This window comes from Protopterus annectens, chromosome 6.part1 (genome assembly GCF_019279795.1).
Source record: "Protopterus annectens isolate FY-2018-M chromosome 6.part1, PAN1.0, whole genome shotgun sequence".
In the NCBI taxonomy this organism is placed as follows: domain Eukaryota; kingdom Metazoa; phylum Chordata; order Ceratodontiformes; family Protopteridae; genus Protopterus; species Protopterus annectens.
The window spans coordinates 273,863,813-273,880,281 of record NC_056738.1 but is presented as its reverse complement, the minus strand read 5'-3'; the positions used below and the strand labels follow the sequence as shown (position 1 = coordinate 273,880,281).

At 40.2% G+C, this 16,469-nt stretch overlaps 1 protein-coding gene across 1 annotated transcript in view; it reads left to right on the top strand.

Moving 5' to 3' along the window:
- Positions 1 to 232: 232 nt before the first annotated feature.
- Positions 233 to 16,469, top strand: part of ORC2 (origin recognition complex subunit 2) — an 829,308-nt gene continuing 813,071 nt past the window's right edge. The window contains exon 1 of the mRNA XM_044075702.1: positions 233 to 613. The gene's annotated coding sequence lies outside the window, so the exon portion shown is untranslated. The remainder of the gene's footprint in view (positions 614 to 16,469) is intronic.

Sequence of the window (16,469 nt, the reverse complement as noted above, 5' to 3'; positions counted from 1 at the left end):
GGGCAAAAACCTGGACATTCTGCGAAAAAATACACAATTGACAGGCTAGTCCAATTTATTTGCTATGCATTGTCTCTATTTCAGAGAACCAATACTAGAGACGTGTACAAGTGCATCTCAGTACTACGACCGGGTAGAAACCTACGTTTGCACTGTATAAAGGAAGCAAGTTTAGTTGCGCACTACGAGAAGTTCCTTTCAATATATTGCAGGTACGCAGTTTCGCAAGTAGTAATAACACGGCAGTCACTCAGATTCTGAAAAAGCAGTTGCAGGAATAAGGAAACTTTCACATATCACATACATCTTCCAACTTCCCTGCTTACTCGTATTGCCTTCTGTTTCCTTCCCTTGACTTGATGCACTCAAATCCCGCCCTCCTTACAATACTTTGTTATGAGTAAGTAGATCGTGGGGATACCGTTTGCCAACACAGTCTTTCAATTGGCAGAAACATTGACCTTACGTGGGATTGGTTGACTCTGCTCTCGTTACAAAACTCTGGAAGCGGGTGTCTGATGCTGTCGTGCTTGTTGCTGAAATATTAGTTCCCATGGTTTATTTAACTTTATGTGAAGTTTTATAGTTGCTGTAGGTGGGGAAACATCATCAGGTTAGTGTCTGAGTTTTCATAATTTCTTCTGGTAGATGCAGGATTTGTTTGTATTTTGTAGAAGTGCTTTCAGCATGTTGTCACATTTTTAGTTCATTGATCTGTTTTATTTTCGACTGTCTTAAAATCAGTAGACTCTTTGATCCAGGGTTTTAAAGTTGTAGAAATGCATTACATATACTTGCAGACTTATGTGCAAGTTAATGGTTGTATAATTCGTTTCTTTTCTGTTTTATTTTTAAAGCAAACCAATTATGTTTGCTTATCACAAAGCTGATTTAGTACAACTTTTGAAATATTTTTGAGAGCAGTTCTAGGATTGTTTCATATAGCGTAATATGATGCAGTGCCATATGTCTTGGTCATTTTTTTCTTGCATTTGTCTTGGTGTAGAGCACTCATTCATACTGATCAGTTGCAGGCTTGGCCTGGGAAACATGCAAAAAAAGTGCCTTGAAAAGTTCTAGACAATAATCACAGGATATGTATAATATGATATTGGGGAAAGGTATGCAAAACAGATGCACACAATGCATAGGTAAAATAGCTGTTTTAAAAGTTATAAATAATGATGTGTTCTATTCTGGTTTCTTACCTTGTTAGAACAATGATCACAGTGGAACACTTTTATTGATTTATTTTACATTTGTTGACCGGGATAGTCTGACTGTATATATGTCCATTTTCAGCAGAGGCCCAGGGAGAAAAGCTCCAAGATAATAATACACATTGAACATTTAGTAAATGCTAGTTTCAAGCAGATTATAGTCACCTTACATTGCCCCCACTTATCATGAAGGGATTCTCATCCCTCACCAAAAGGATAAAGGGTCTCAAAAATCTGTCCTATGCTGCCCGGCCATGTCAAACCCAGATTTGATGAATATGCTTCACCTCAAAAATCTAGATCCATCAGAGCCACAAGAGGGATAGATTCATCACCCAAAGACTCCTATGCTGTGGAACAATGTTCAAGAGAAATCTTGACCAATGGATGGGAGACAGATAGCCTAGTATGAACCTATGAACCTATAAGCAATACCAGCATTTAACACATATAGTACTAACTTATAATAAAAAACTTTACAAAATATAACATTATTTTCAAAGTTCTATATACTTAACATTTCATTCAGGTTTAAAACACGTTGAACAGCAGTTATACAATTGACCCTTCCTGAAATGGAGTGGTAGAAAAAAAGTTAGAAGTAGTTGAAGGTAAGGCACCTAAGAAATAGAGGTCACTAGTCAGGGTTAGTGCAAGGACATAACCAATGAGTTTTTAAGTATTTCTTGAGTTTGTTTTTGAATTGAGTTAGTGAGGGTTACAGGGTCAAGTCAGCTGGGACTCCATTCTATGTTTTTCCAACAGAGTTGGCAAACAGTCCCCAAATGAGTAGTTGGATTTGTATGTTTGAACTAGGAGTCTAGTGGATGATTGCAGTGGCCAGGTGCTGGCGTAGGGGCTGATAATATTTTTTAGTGCAGGTGCGTTTTCTGGTTGGCGAAGGACTTTATGTGCCAGTATTAGCTGGTTGAACTGCAGTAGGCTTGGCATTTTAAGCCATTCTAGGCAATTTAGGTTCTGACAGTGGTGAGTCCGGTAGGCTGTGCCAGTAACAAATCTGGCAGTGTTGTTATAACAGGATGATAGTTTATTAAGATCTGTTTTGTTTAAGTTGGAGAATAGAGGTGAGACGTAGAGAAGAGATGATAGCAGATGGGAATGGGCAATTGAAGTTCTAGCAGGTGGGGTAAGGAAAGGTTTGATTCTATAAAGAGAGCCAAGTTTTTTATTAATGGTTTTGATAGTTTGATTGATATGCACATCAAACTTCAGGTTGTTATCAACTATGACACCCAGTAGAGTAGTTTAGTTTGGGGTTCTGGGGAGATGATAGTGCCATTGTTAGCAGTTATGTTGAAGGATGACAGGAGGGTCCTGCATGTGGCGGAGAAGAGAAGCAGCTTAGTTTTGTTGGGGTTTAGGATTAGATGTTGATTGGAGAGCCATTTGTCCACTGTATTGAAGGTATTTTGGGATAATGTGAATAAAGTAGCTGATGAGGTGTCAGAACAAATCAAGGTGGAGTCATCCGCATATTGAATGCAGGTAGCATCTGGGATGACTGAATGAAGGTTGTTGATAAAGATGGAGAAAAGAAGGGGTCCTAGTATCGAGCCCTGGGGGACTCCTAATGTGATGGTTAGGCGAGATGATAGCTTGTCCTGCCATAGGACTGCCTGTTGCCTGCCCTGCAGGTAGGATTGAAACCATTGGAGTGCATGGTTGTTTAAGGAGAAGGCCTTCAAGGTATTTATAAGCATTTTGTGGTCAGCCATGTCAAAAGCCTTGGATAGATCTAGAAAGAGTGCTGAGGATAGTTTGTTATTATTGTGGTTGTGGTTAATGACATTAGAGAAAGAGAGGAGGGCAGAAGTAGTACTGTGGTGTGGCTTAAAGCCATGCTGAAAGTTGGACAACAGCTTGTTCTATGTGAGGTAGTGCATGAGCTATATGTGTACACACTTTTCCATAATTTTAGCTAGAGGTGACATTAGCTATGGGTCTAAAGTCTGACAGTTCAGTGGAACTGCCTCCTTTATGGAGAGGTATGACATTAAAGATTTTCCATATAGTAGGCACAGTAGCTTCACATATAGCTCTGTTGATCAAGATTGAGATGGGGTATGCTATGGTGTTAGCAGCCTTTTGCAGATAGTCTGCTGGGAGGAGGTCGGCAGCCAGGATGGTGGGTCTTTGTTTCTTAAGTAGGGCATGAATAAGTTGAGTAGGAACAGGTTGGAAGGTAAAGTATGTTTGGGTACTGGGTGTGGCTACATTAGAATTAGAGCCATTGGGAGAGAGCTGGCTGGCTAGAGACTGGATAGTCTCTGTGAAGAAGCTGTTGAAGTTATTAGCAATGTCTACTGGAGATTTTTGTTGGGAAGCTGAGGGGGGCGGAGTGGCGGTTTGGCCTGGGTGGAGTAGTTTGTTTATTCCTGCCCAGAATGTTTGAGGTTTGTTATGGTGTTTTTGCAGTAGATTGCAGTAGTGGTTCTTTTTGTCTAAGGTTATGGATTTTTTGGTGTCTTTCCTTAGCTGTCTGAATCTTAGTTGATTACGTGGGGCTTTTGTTTTTCAGTAGGTGGCCCATACTTTGTTTCTGAGTGAAATTTTGGTTTTGGTATCTTTAGAAAGCCATGGTGAAATATTAACTTTGGTTCTAATAGAGCGGCTGGGAGCATGGGAGTTAAGAATAGCAAGGAATTTGGTGTTAAAGTATGCTACTGCTTCATCTAGGGGGAGACATTTTAGTACTGACCAGTTGCGTGCCTTAAGTTTATTTTGAAACTTGGTGAGAATAAAATTCTTGTTGTTTCTTAATGTTCTAGAGGTGGGTTGGTAGGAGCAGTCTACTTTGAGCTTGGTTACATAGATGAGACAGTGATCACTTAGGTCATCAGGTAAAGTGCCTGATTTATAACATTAAAGATGGGTATTGAAGAGTATCTAGTCTAGGATACTTTCCTTGTTATTGGGTTTTCCTGTCCTGTTGGGGGAGGTTATGATTTGAGTAAATCCATAGAGGTTTATGTGGGTTGTGGGGGTTTCACAAGAGCAAGTGTTCCAGTCAATGTTGAAATCCCCAAGAACAATTGTTTCTTGGAGGTAGTTATTGGATAACAAAGTCTTTTAAGGTTTCTGTGTTCCTCCCTAGGGGAATGTAGACACAGACAATGTTTACATTTTTGTTTTTGTTAATTTGTGGTTTTGAGATAAGATACTTTTCTGCTTTAGTTAGGAAAATAGACTAGTATATAACAGCATACAATTGTGAATTAAAGCTTTGTAAAGTTTGCAAGACAAGAACAGTGTTTTTAAAGCATACTAATGCTAATAAAAAAAAATGGTAAAGTTTACATGGCCAGCACACTATATTAAATGCATACTAACATTAATAGGTGAGAGCTAAAACTTAACAGTATACAATATGGTTAGAGGTGAAAGAGAGTATACAATAGAAGAGGAAAAAATAAAATGGATAGGAAGAGAAATAAAACAAGCTGACTTCTGTTATGAGACTAAGCTGACACAAGTTTTGAGACCATTAACATGTATGCATATAAAATACAAACAAATGGGGTGAAGCTGGAGTAAGGAGAATTATTAAGGACTATAGAAAGTGTGAAAGTATTTGATAGAGAAATAACTAAATTGATTTAACTGGTAATATTTTGGGTGATATGATATGAAATAGTATGATTACAGTTTGCTGTTTTCTTTTTTGGGAATATTTGCTCATTAAGCTGAGAAGAAACTTGGGAGTAAGGCTAGCTAATTAAGGTTTGCAGGTAGTGATTCCCTCAGTTTAAGACCTAGAAGCAAATTGTGCTTAATGCAGTGAAGTTAGTTCTTGGTGTATGTAATATTAGACCTTCATGTGTCCGATTTCTTAGGTTGCAGACTTGGGATCTCAAAATCTGTTTTGCAGCTGGGGAGGGAAACTTTCTAAATGTAACAGCTTAAATAGCTGTGAACCAAGAAAAAGATCTGCTCTTTGTTTGACAGGCAGTCATCTATCTGTCTGTTCTGCAGTGCACCCATAGTTTGCATATTTTTTCATGGGATAGGAAATTTGCAAAGTGGCAGATGTCCATATTTTCAGTAGTTGTATCTTTTTTCTTAATGTTGAAAAAAATAGTAATACTATAAGGGAAATGGCTTAAAATTATATGAAAGTCTGAATTCCAGTCTTGTCTCAATTTTGATAAGAAATAACAGCAATTAACAATGTGGCCTGCTACAGATCACCCTCCATGACCCAGGACTACCACTCTGCCTTTCTGGAGACACTGGAAAACATGAAGGTCCTACTGAACACCCTGATATTGGGCGATTTCAATTACCCTATCATTAACTGGGAAAACTACTTAAGTACAAACTCCCAGGCTCGGCGCTTCCTGGAATTTATCAACTCAAACGCCCTGGATCAGCTGTTAAACTCCCCTACCAGAGGTGAAAACATACTGGACCTGGTCATCACCAACATGGGTGACAGGTGTTCCGCACTGGAGGTCAACCTGTCACTGGTTAGATCAGACCATAAACTAATCACTTTGGATGTGTACACCCCACCACCACCCCCAACCAAGGAAACCACAGGGAAAAACTTTTCTAAAGCAAACTTCACCTTACTTAAGACAGAGGTGGTAAATTTCACAGTCCCTATGCTAAAGGATAACGCTGCCCAAGATGCAGAATCCTTTACAAATGCACTCTGAGCACCTACAAGGATGCATGGATCGTGCCATCCCTAGCAAAACCAAGACTCGCTCCCCTAAGAGAAAGAAACCAGTCTGGTGGACCCCTGCCATAAACAGGTTATACAATAAAAGGAGGAAACTAGTTCAGAAAAAAAGCAAATCCCAAGAAGGAAAGACATCCCTGATCAGTATCAGTAAGAAACTAAGGTCCTTCATAAAAATCATCCAAGGCTAACTTCGAAAGAAAAATAGCTAAGGATTCAAAAGATAACCACAATGCCTTCTTTAGCTATGTCGAGAATCTAAGTGGCAACTCGCAGATATGCTCTGAGCTAGTGCAAAATAGCACAAAATATACTGAACCTACTGATATTGCCAGCATCCTGGCAGATAGATTCGGTGCAAACTTCACCCTCCTCTCACCTCCAAAAGGGCCCACAGCAATACCGGAAAAGTGTAGTATCCCGGAAATCACAGATGCACAGGTGAAAACACCCTTTCAAAAGTCAAAAACACAGAGTCAGTGGGGCCAGATGGTGTCCCAGGATACGTCTTGCACGAATTACAGAACAAACTAACCCCCCACCTAAACATGCTGTTCAACCTCAGCCTCTCCACAGGCTGCGTGCCCATAGAATGGCGCACAGCAATGGTTATTCCACTCCACAAAGGATGGGCCACAACTGACCCTGGTACCTATCGCCCCATAAGCCTGACTAGCCTGGTCTGCAAGGCAGTGGAGCGCATCATCATGGAACACATTAACAAAGACATTGGGAACCTCCAAACACTTGACCCGACCCAGTTCATCTTTGATAAGGGCAGATCATACCTACTAAACCTGGTTGACTTCTTTGAGACAGTCACCAAGGCCATAGACGAGGGAAAGGTGGTTCACACAGCCTACCTTGACCTCACCAAGGCGTTCAACACCATTCCTCACTCAGGTATTATAGAAAAAATTACCAGCCTGAACATAAACCCCTATGTCACAAGATGGGTTGCCAACTGGCTTACAGACAGAACTCACATGGTAAGAATAGCAGACACCAGGTCCGACTCTAAACCAGTCACAAGTGGTGTCCCACAAGGCTCGGTCCTGGGACCCCTACTGTTCGGCATATACTTCTCAGAAGTACAGGCAAACACAGGAGGAATATGGCTAACGAAGTTCACCGATGACCGCAAACTGGGAGCCATAATTGACTGTCCGGCTGACACGGACATCCTCCAAAAAGGCCTTAATGAGACGGACACCTGGTGTCAAAAGTCATGGCCTTGAGCTAAATGCCAAAAAATGCATAGTCATCCCGTTTGGGAAAAACAAAACACCCACGATTTACCACATAGGTGGCAGCCCCCTTAATACAGAAGAGGTAATAAGAAATCTGGGGACCCAGGTAGATAGTAATTTCTCCTTTGACAATCATATTGCCAAAGTAGTTAGGAAATCCTTCTATGTGGCCCATCTAATTACTAAAGGGTTCGCATCTAGAAATAGAGGTTATAGTGCCCCTCTACTTGTCACTCATCAGACCCATCATAGAGTACAATGCCCCATTTGGGATGTACCTCACAAGACACTTCCAACAGCTGGAAAGACCACAAAAATATCTCACCAAGAGGATTACTGGCCTCAAACATATGTTCTATGCAGCCCGACTGAAAAAACTCCGGCTGTACTCTGTGGCATATCGCTTACTTAGAGGTGATCTCTGCCTGACTTAAAAAGCCGTGTCCAACTCATAATTGATGGACATGCTCCACCTAAAGAAATCCAAGTCAATGCGAGCCACTCGCTCTAGTGAGCTAAACATCGCCACAACAATAAATAGAACACACTGGAGGGATAGATTCCTGTCACAGAGACTCCTCCATGCTTTGGAACAAAATTCCTAACTACATTAGGCAGAGCCCCTCACTAACACTCTTCAAGAGAAACCTTGACGAGTGGATGGGTAACAGAAAATGCACCCCTGGGATCACTTCATTGGCTCTGCTTGACAGAGGCTCAGTTAATTAATCAATGGGGCGGCGGAAGCCGACACACTCTGGCTAGGCTTATAAATGCCCTCAGGCAGGTAGCCTCGTACCTACCTATAAACTGCAGTATAGTAATAGTCAGTAATGTTGACCGCATTGCAAAGTTACAGTAAGAAATCCCGAAGCAGTGGTAACCATAGGATTTTCTGATTTTTTTTTTTTTTTGCTGTCTGGTTTTGTTACAGGACAGCACGGACTACATTCTGCACATTATGTCAGACATTATATATTCACAGAATTTCTTTATCTTCTAGAGCACTGTCGTCCACCATTGGCTTGGAATTTATCAGAATAATAAATAAGTGAAACAACTCATTTAAATATACACTGTGAAGCAAAACATATGATCAGAATAAACTAATTAAACATACTTAAGCATTAAGACAACATTTTTAAATACTTTTTAATGTACACCTTATATAAATTAATACTCTCTTTTAGATAAAATTTAGCTAGACTTCTGTTCTTCAAAAAACACTTAATGTTGTCAGCCTTCTTTTCTTCAAAAAACACTTAATGTTGTCATTCAAATCAGGAAATCTGTCAGCATTAAACCTGATTTGCCCCTTAGCTTCCTCATAGACGGATTGTTTTAAAGTCACACCCCTGTAATACCATGGTTGATGATCTAACACGCTGTATATAAACTTATTTTTCGTTCCCATACAAATATGAGTATGTCTAAACAAAGCATTGGTTTCATTGCAATTTGTAACTACACAAGTATGTTCTTTAATTCTAGCACTCATTTTTCTAGTTGTCATTCCTAAATAAAAATATGTGCAATGTAAGCAATCTGAGAGCAGATGGATGTATGTTTTCATTAATACCTTGCACATATACAAATGAATCTTCCTGTATGTAGCAACAGTAGTGGCAAAAATGCGTTTAAAAGTACCATTCACTTTAGAAGTCAAAAGTAAATCACCCTTAGTATTATCCTGCTGTAATACAAATTTAAAATTACCACTTGTTTTATAATTAAACTTTGGATTGTCCACAACACTGAATTACCCCAGCAATGTCCCAGTTCTTACTAGTCACATGTTTAATTGATAAACTATCCACATTAATACTCAAACTAAACATTATTATCTCTGGTTTTGTTATATAATAATTTGGACACAAAACCAAACTTAAGTAGTGTAGAAAATTTTCCATTACTGCTTTCAATAACTCACTACCAGTTTTGCTTAAATAGTTAATGTCATACCCCCTATCTAAACACATCTGAGTAGTGAATGAAACTTTTATAAAATCATAGTCGTGTGTTGTTAACCTGGAGGCATGAATATATTGACCTTTGGGGATATTCTTTTTCATAAATCTGGGATGATTACTTCTAAAGTGAACATAACTATTAACAAAAGTACTTTTTCTATGTATTGTACTATCAAAACTCATCGATAGCACATCTGTATCCAAATAATTAATACTGTGCAAATAGACCCAACCGTAAATTCAGAAAAACTTAGTCATTCAAGTTAATTCAAAAAATATATACTTGATCACAAGTTCCACCCCCAAAAATTTTAATTCAACATTTCTTTTATAAAATATAACTTTATATTATAAAGTAACAGTAGGAAAAATGTAACATTCCCAACAAACAAGAACTAAGCAGAAGACAGAGGAGATGTAGCTCCCATCACCACTCCACTAGCGTGTTTGCAATGTCTATAATTAAAAATGAAATAATTATTTTCCAGTAATAATTCCACTGAAATACATAAGGTGTTAATAAATGTGTTGGTGTAACTAGTCATCTTTGCTAAATAAGACCTAACAACATCAATTCTATCCCAAAATGGAATACTGATAAACAAGGACTTAATGTCTATGGTGAACATAATAATTCACTCCTCAATGTTTATAATTCCTAAATTTATCCAAAAAAAAAGCAAGACTCTTTCAAGTAACTATTCAACCTTTGTACCTTTGGATTTAAAACACTATCTAAAAATAGCGATATTCCGTCTGTAATAGACCCTTTATACTGATCACATGTTTTACTTCTTAATGCACATTTACATTAGAAGGTTTGCTACTTAGTTGGAGCATGTAACTCCATGCCCACATAAAATGCTCTGCATTCCGTATTGTATTTCTGGTGAACTGAAGGGTAGGGTGGGGAGTAGGAGGCTCAGAAACATATTATTGGTTTTATAGATTCTTAGATTCCCCAAGGCCACTAAGTCTTATGACCACTCACACCTTGCTAGTACCCTCTTTAGGCTGTACCTCCTTTCTCTAGATGGTACTCTACCAGTCCATCCCAGAGTATATTTGTGGATACCCATCCCCCATCCAGTCATCTAGGCTATGTTTAACGTCAGATGGTGAGTTGAACTGGTTAACATGCAGGAGAAGTTTATTCCAGAGGTTTGGGAGATGCTGGGTTATAAACTTGTCCCTCCATAATTTTATTTTTGGTTGAAGATTTAGGTTTTTGTTTCTAGTATTAGTGGAGATGGTGGACTTTTGGAGATAAAGTACAGAACAATTGGGTGTCTAATGACACACTAAGTGAGATGAATATCTCCCCTTAAAAGTCTGAAAGACACTGAATAAAAGGGATAGAGCTTCCAGCCTCTGTTGGTAGCTCATGGACTTTAGGTCTGTGATCTCTCTAGTTAGGAACCTTTGGGCTCTTTAGGATTTTCTCTCATTAAACATATCATACAATAAAGGGCATGTTAAGCTCTCTAATTTGCCTGATGAATGCTTAGTATTAGGGAGTGATTACCTCTTTAGACTCTGATGATGTTCCTTTAGTAATTAGGTAAATAAAAGGATTTCTTGGTAACCATTTTCACTTTCACACTGATGGATTTAGTCAAGAGAGCGTTATCAACCCAAATGCTCAAGTCCCTGATTACATTTTTATTTTGTAGGGGTGTGTTGTTTATAGAATATAAGGGGAGGGTTTGTCTACCAAAAGTGATGATAACGACAGCTTTTAGCATTTAATTTGAGCCCCTTTTTAGTACATCAAGGGTTTACTAGGAAGAATTCATTCTGGAGAATTTGGGTGTCAGAGGGTGACTTGACAACAACCGACAGTTTGCATTCATTTGCAGACTTTGTTAGCTGCAAGGTTTGGCTTTCTACTTGGAGAACTGAGAAGTAAATGTCAGAAAGGAGAGGTCCCATTACCAAGCTCCGAAGGACATCCACTGGTTACTTTCATATAGTATGATAAGACACCTGCAGCTCTCATTTGTGGGTTGGGTTTTGACAGTTTTCATGGCTAGAAAACCATTACAGATGCATTGTGCCAGGTAATGTTGACAGCATGGAAACGTCATGAAATTGGTCTTAATGCATTTGTTTACGTTGAGTGTAAATCAGCATGTAGTTTTAGATAACCTTTGTGTCTGTGACACCATGGGTAATATTCACAAATGCAGCGCATAACTGTGTAGGGCTGATATGCATGAAATAACACTTACAAAAGCTCGGTAAAGTTCATAAAACCCCAGCAAGTGTGGATTTTGGATTGATTCTCCATGTTTGGAGTTTGGAACAATCTGGGTATAGGGTTGGTACGTTAATGAGGTGAGATGACATTTTACACTATTTAGAATCCCAGAAATTCTGAAGCTGCAGACTAACTATAGCTTAAATCAAATTGCTGTGGTATTTCTATCCACAAAACTGATCAGATGCTAAGCAATATTGGCAAATGCAGAATGCAAAAAAAAAAAAAATCTGCAAAATGAGTACAGAGTACATGCATGTGACTGTTGCGTTTGGGCATGCCCACTAATGAGAACTAATGGATCCAGATCCATTCTTTATTAATGCAAATGAGATTTTCTGCAGTCATGGCCAACAAGCCAAGAATGTTTTGTGACTCAGTGGATTGAGAATTTCTTTGCACTGACATAACCAGTACTGTAACAGGTATGGGAGTGGCATATGTAGTTGTATACATATTTTTATAGTCAGGCACTGTTATGTACACTGTTATGTACTTGTGTATTATTTTGGACAATTACTGATCCATGTATATATTGTGTGTGAACAAGTGCTGTACACTCCAGTAGTCTAGTCTGTGGCTCTGCCCCTGATTTAGTGTGTCTACCCCCTGTTCTGAACTTGTGCCATCTGTTAACCTCTGTGCTGTGTCACTTGAACACAGTCTAGTATGGTGTGTTGGCACATCCATGCATGAATTAAGACAGCCCACATTTTGTGTAGTTAACATATTATTAGCACAATAGCTTTCTGTGAACCATATTACAGGATTATGTGTGGACCTTGGTGCTCAACTTGCATTTGTATTACTTTTCCTGAGGTTTGCAAATCTGGCTGCTAGTCACTACGTAAAACTGGATAGGGATGCCATCATTTCTCAGCTACAGAGTGGAAACATTTGTACATTTTCTGTTTCAGAAGTGCTGCTTTTCAAGAGTTTGGGGAGGTGGGCATTTGCCAGTACTAACTATTTACTTGTGGAGCATTGGCAATCTTGCATTATGCTGGTATGGAGTAATGGAGTGGCAGAGCAGTAGATTACATCTTCATACAAGGTGCTGTTTGTGTGACTGAAATAATTCAGGGTCCCAATGGCAAACTGCACCGTGAAGTTCTACCATGCATCAAACAGCTTGGCATGTAGGCTATGTTAATTCAGTAGTACACAGAACCACTTTCCTTTTAGGTTTGGCATTAATTGTGCCATGCTAATGCTGCACTATTCTGTTAATACATAGTCAAGAGAAGTTTATGACCTAATATAGGCAGGAGGCTCCCACCTCTGTGATGCAGAGGGATAAAAGTCTCACTGCATTCCAGACGACTAAACTTCAAGTAACATCTAAAGAACTAGAAAAGAGAGCTGGGGAAATGGCAAAGAGCTGTTGATGCTAGCTGTCTCTTTCTGGGGGAAGAGATGTTTTCAGTCATCCGACCACCACCATTCAAGTTAAGGCTTGGATGCGGTGAAAAGTGGACTGGACCTGGGATGTAGGCTTAACTATCCCAAGCCAGTGATAGTAGCCTTTATTAGTGTGTGCTTGGAAGCGCACACACATGGGGATGTTGCAGGAAGACCTTTGCTGAAGTGGATACTCTTGTGATCCCCCTAGAGGTTGGATAGGGCCTGATTTGGAAATGTTCTCATTGCCAGGATCCTATCAAGGGTACACATCATGTCCGTGGCTGCTTTCTTAATAGCCTGTCTTTGGTTCATGCCCCTGTGCTGGTAATACCCTGTACTGGATGAACAAATGAGCTCAGGACTGATTGATAGGGGAAGGCTCAGGGGTCAGCAGTCATGATGGCCAAAAGCATATAAAATAAAAGCAAATAAGGGGAATAGTGCTATTTGTTTTACATGTTTTGTTTTCAGAGAATAACATTGCACTGTGGCTACCCCAGTTTCCACATGCACGTCATCTAGTGTGCTGGCTGTGCTTCTCTTTTTTTCCTCGGAGGGGTGGGCATTCCTTGTCCAAAAACTGCAAGGTGCACTTGTGGGTTAGGGGGAGAGCGAGGTTGCAGGGCAAAGTTAGTGGTCCGAGCAGTAAATGTCATCTCCTTTTACCTTCAGCAGTATGAACAAGGTCACAAGAAGACACTTTATAGATGTAGGAGAAGTGAAACCTAAGTGACTTTCTATGGCTACATATGCAGCCTGCTAGTGACATACACCCATTAAGAATCATTTTTCCTGATTTACTTTATTGATGTTCACTGTGGGATTTGGAGTTAGTTTTGTGAAGTGCAGAGGTCAGTAAAATTGCTGGTATGGATGCAGGTAGTTAACACTGGAGTTTCTAAGACGGTGTAGTACAAGACAGTATTGTTATTGGGCATTTTTGCCTTTATTCATTACTGTGCAGACTGCAGATTACCTGCTTAGTCTGTTGCAGGAAGGTAAAATGGCAGCTTTGGATCATTTTCTTCAGTCTGGTATTTTTTGTTCATTTGCTGGGAGTATCTGTTTTACTGACATCTCAGCAGTCCCTGAGTGAAAGGATTATCAGTGTGCTTGCTGGTGATCAGCACAGTGCTATGCTGACTAGTATCTTTGGACAACTCTGGTCATAGTACAAGGCCGAAGACCATGACCATGCAAAGTTAAACTGAGTCCCTGCTCTTTTTAGAGTTTTAGTTCATGTAATTTCTCTAGGACCTTGGTGTTTTCGAATAAATAGACTTTGTCTGGTATGTTTGCCAAATGTATAGGCACTGCATGGAATCTCCAGTGCAAGACTAAAATATCATCATTGGGTTTTTAAAATCTCTGTGGAGTTGTTTTTACCTAAATGGATTGTACATCATGCTGATTGTCCCAAGTCTTAAAATACAGGCGTTGATAACTTGGGTAGACATTCGCATACACATGTCCAGACAGGCGGGAATAACTGCATTAACAAATATACAAAGGCTGAAATAACTGCAGATCAAGGCTGCAAACTAAGAGCGTTGTTTTTAAGTGCAGTTTAAAATTCACTTACAATACTGAAAGAAAACCTGATGTATAGTCAGGATTATTTAGTAGCAGAAGTGCTTTCTGTTTTATGGAAAAAAAAATAACTAAGTAAAGGGTATCATATGTTCATAGCTAGGTACTAGGCTATCTGCCCGAGGGCATTTATAAGCGTAGCCAGAGTGTGTCAGCTTTTGTCGCCCCATTGATTAATTAACTGAGCCTCTGTCAAGAAGAGCCAAGGAAGTGATCCCAGGGGTGTATTTTCTGATACCCATCCACTTGTCAAGGTTTCTCTTGAAGAGTGTTAGTGAGGGGCTCTGCCTAATGTAGTTAGGAATTTTGTTCCAAAGCATGGGGAGTCTCTGTGACAGGAATCTATCCCTCCAGCATGTTCTATTTATTGTTGTGGCGATGTTTAGCTCACTAGAGCGAGTGTCTCGCATTGACTTGGATTTCTTTAGGTGGAGCATGTCCATCAATTCTGAGTTGGACATGGCTTTGTAAGTCAGGCAGAGATCACCTCTGAGTAAGTGATATGCCACTGAGTACAGCTGGAGTTTTTCCAGTCGGGCTGCATAGGACATATGTTTGAGACCAGTAATCCTCTTGGTGAGGTACTTTTGTGGTCTTTCCAGCTGATGGAAGTGTCTTGTGAGGTACATCCCAAACTGGGCATTGTACTCTATGATGGGTCTGATGAATGACGAGTAGAGGGGCACTATAACCTCTTTATTTCTAGATGCGAACCCTTTAGTAATTAGATGGGCCACATAGAAGGATTTCCTAACCACTTTGGCAATATGATTGTCAAAGGAGTGATTACTATCTACCTGGGTCCCCAGATCTCTCATTACCTCTTCTGTATTAAGGGGGCTGCCACCTATGTGGTAATTCATGGATGTTTCGTTTTTCCCAAACGGGATGACAATGCATTTTTTGGCATTTAGCTTGAGACCATGACTTTGACACCAGGTGTCCTTCTCAGTAAAGCCCTTTTAGAGGATGTCCGTGTCAGCCAGAGAGTCAATTATGGCCCCCAGTTTGCAGTCATCGGCGAACTTGGTTAGCCATAGTCCTCCTGTGTTTGCCTGTACTTCTGAGAAGTATATGCCGAACAGTAGGGGTTCCAGGACCGAGCCTTGTGGGACACCACTTGTGACTGGTTTAGAGTCGGACCTGGAGCCCATTATTCTTACCATGTGAGTTCTGTCTGTAAGCCAGTTGGCAACCCATCTTGTGACCTAGGGGTTTATGTTCAGGCTGGTGAGTTTTTCTATAATTCCCGAGTGGGGAATGGTGTCAAAAGCCTTGGCAAGGTCAAGGTAGGCTGTGTGAACTACCTTCCCCTCATCTATGGTCTTGATGACTGTCTCGAAGAAGTCAACCAGATTTAGTAGGCATGATCCTCCCTTAACAAAGCCGAACTGGGTCGGGTCAAGTGTTTGGAGGTTCCCAATGTCTTTGTTAACGAGTTCCATGATGATGCGCTCCATAGCCTTGCAGACCAGGCAAGTCAGGCTTATGGGGCGACAGTTACCAGGGTCAGTAGTGGCCCCTCCTTTGTGGAGCGGAATAACCGTTGCTGTGTGCCATTCTATAAGCACGTAGCCTGTGGAGAGGCTGAGGTTGAACAGTGTGTTTAGGTGGGGGGTTAGATTGTTCTGTAGTAGCCTGGGACACCATCTGGCTCCATTGACGCTGTGCTTTTGGCTTTTGAAAGGGCTGTTTTCACCTGTGCGTCTGTGATTTCTGGGACACTACACTTTTCCGGCATTGTTGTGGGTCCTTTTGGGGGTGAGAGGAGGGTGAAGTTTGCACTGAATCTATCTGCCAGGATATTGGCAATATCAGTGGGTTCAGTATATTTTGTGCTATTTTGCACCAGCTCAGAGCATATCTGCGAGTTGCCACTTAGATTCTTGACATAGCTAAAGAAGGATTTGTGGTTATCTTTCGAATCCTTGACTATTTTTCTTTCGAAGTTAGCCTTGGAGGATTATATGAGGGACCTTAGTTTCTTACTGATACTGATCAGGGATGTCTTTCCTTCTTGGGATTTGCTTTTTTTCTGAACTAGTTTCCTCCTTCTATTGTATAGCCTGT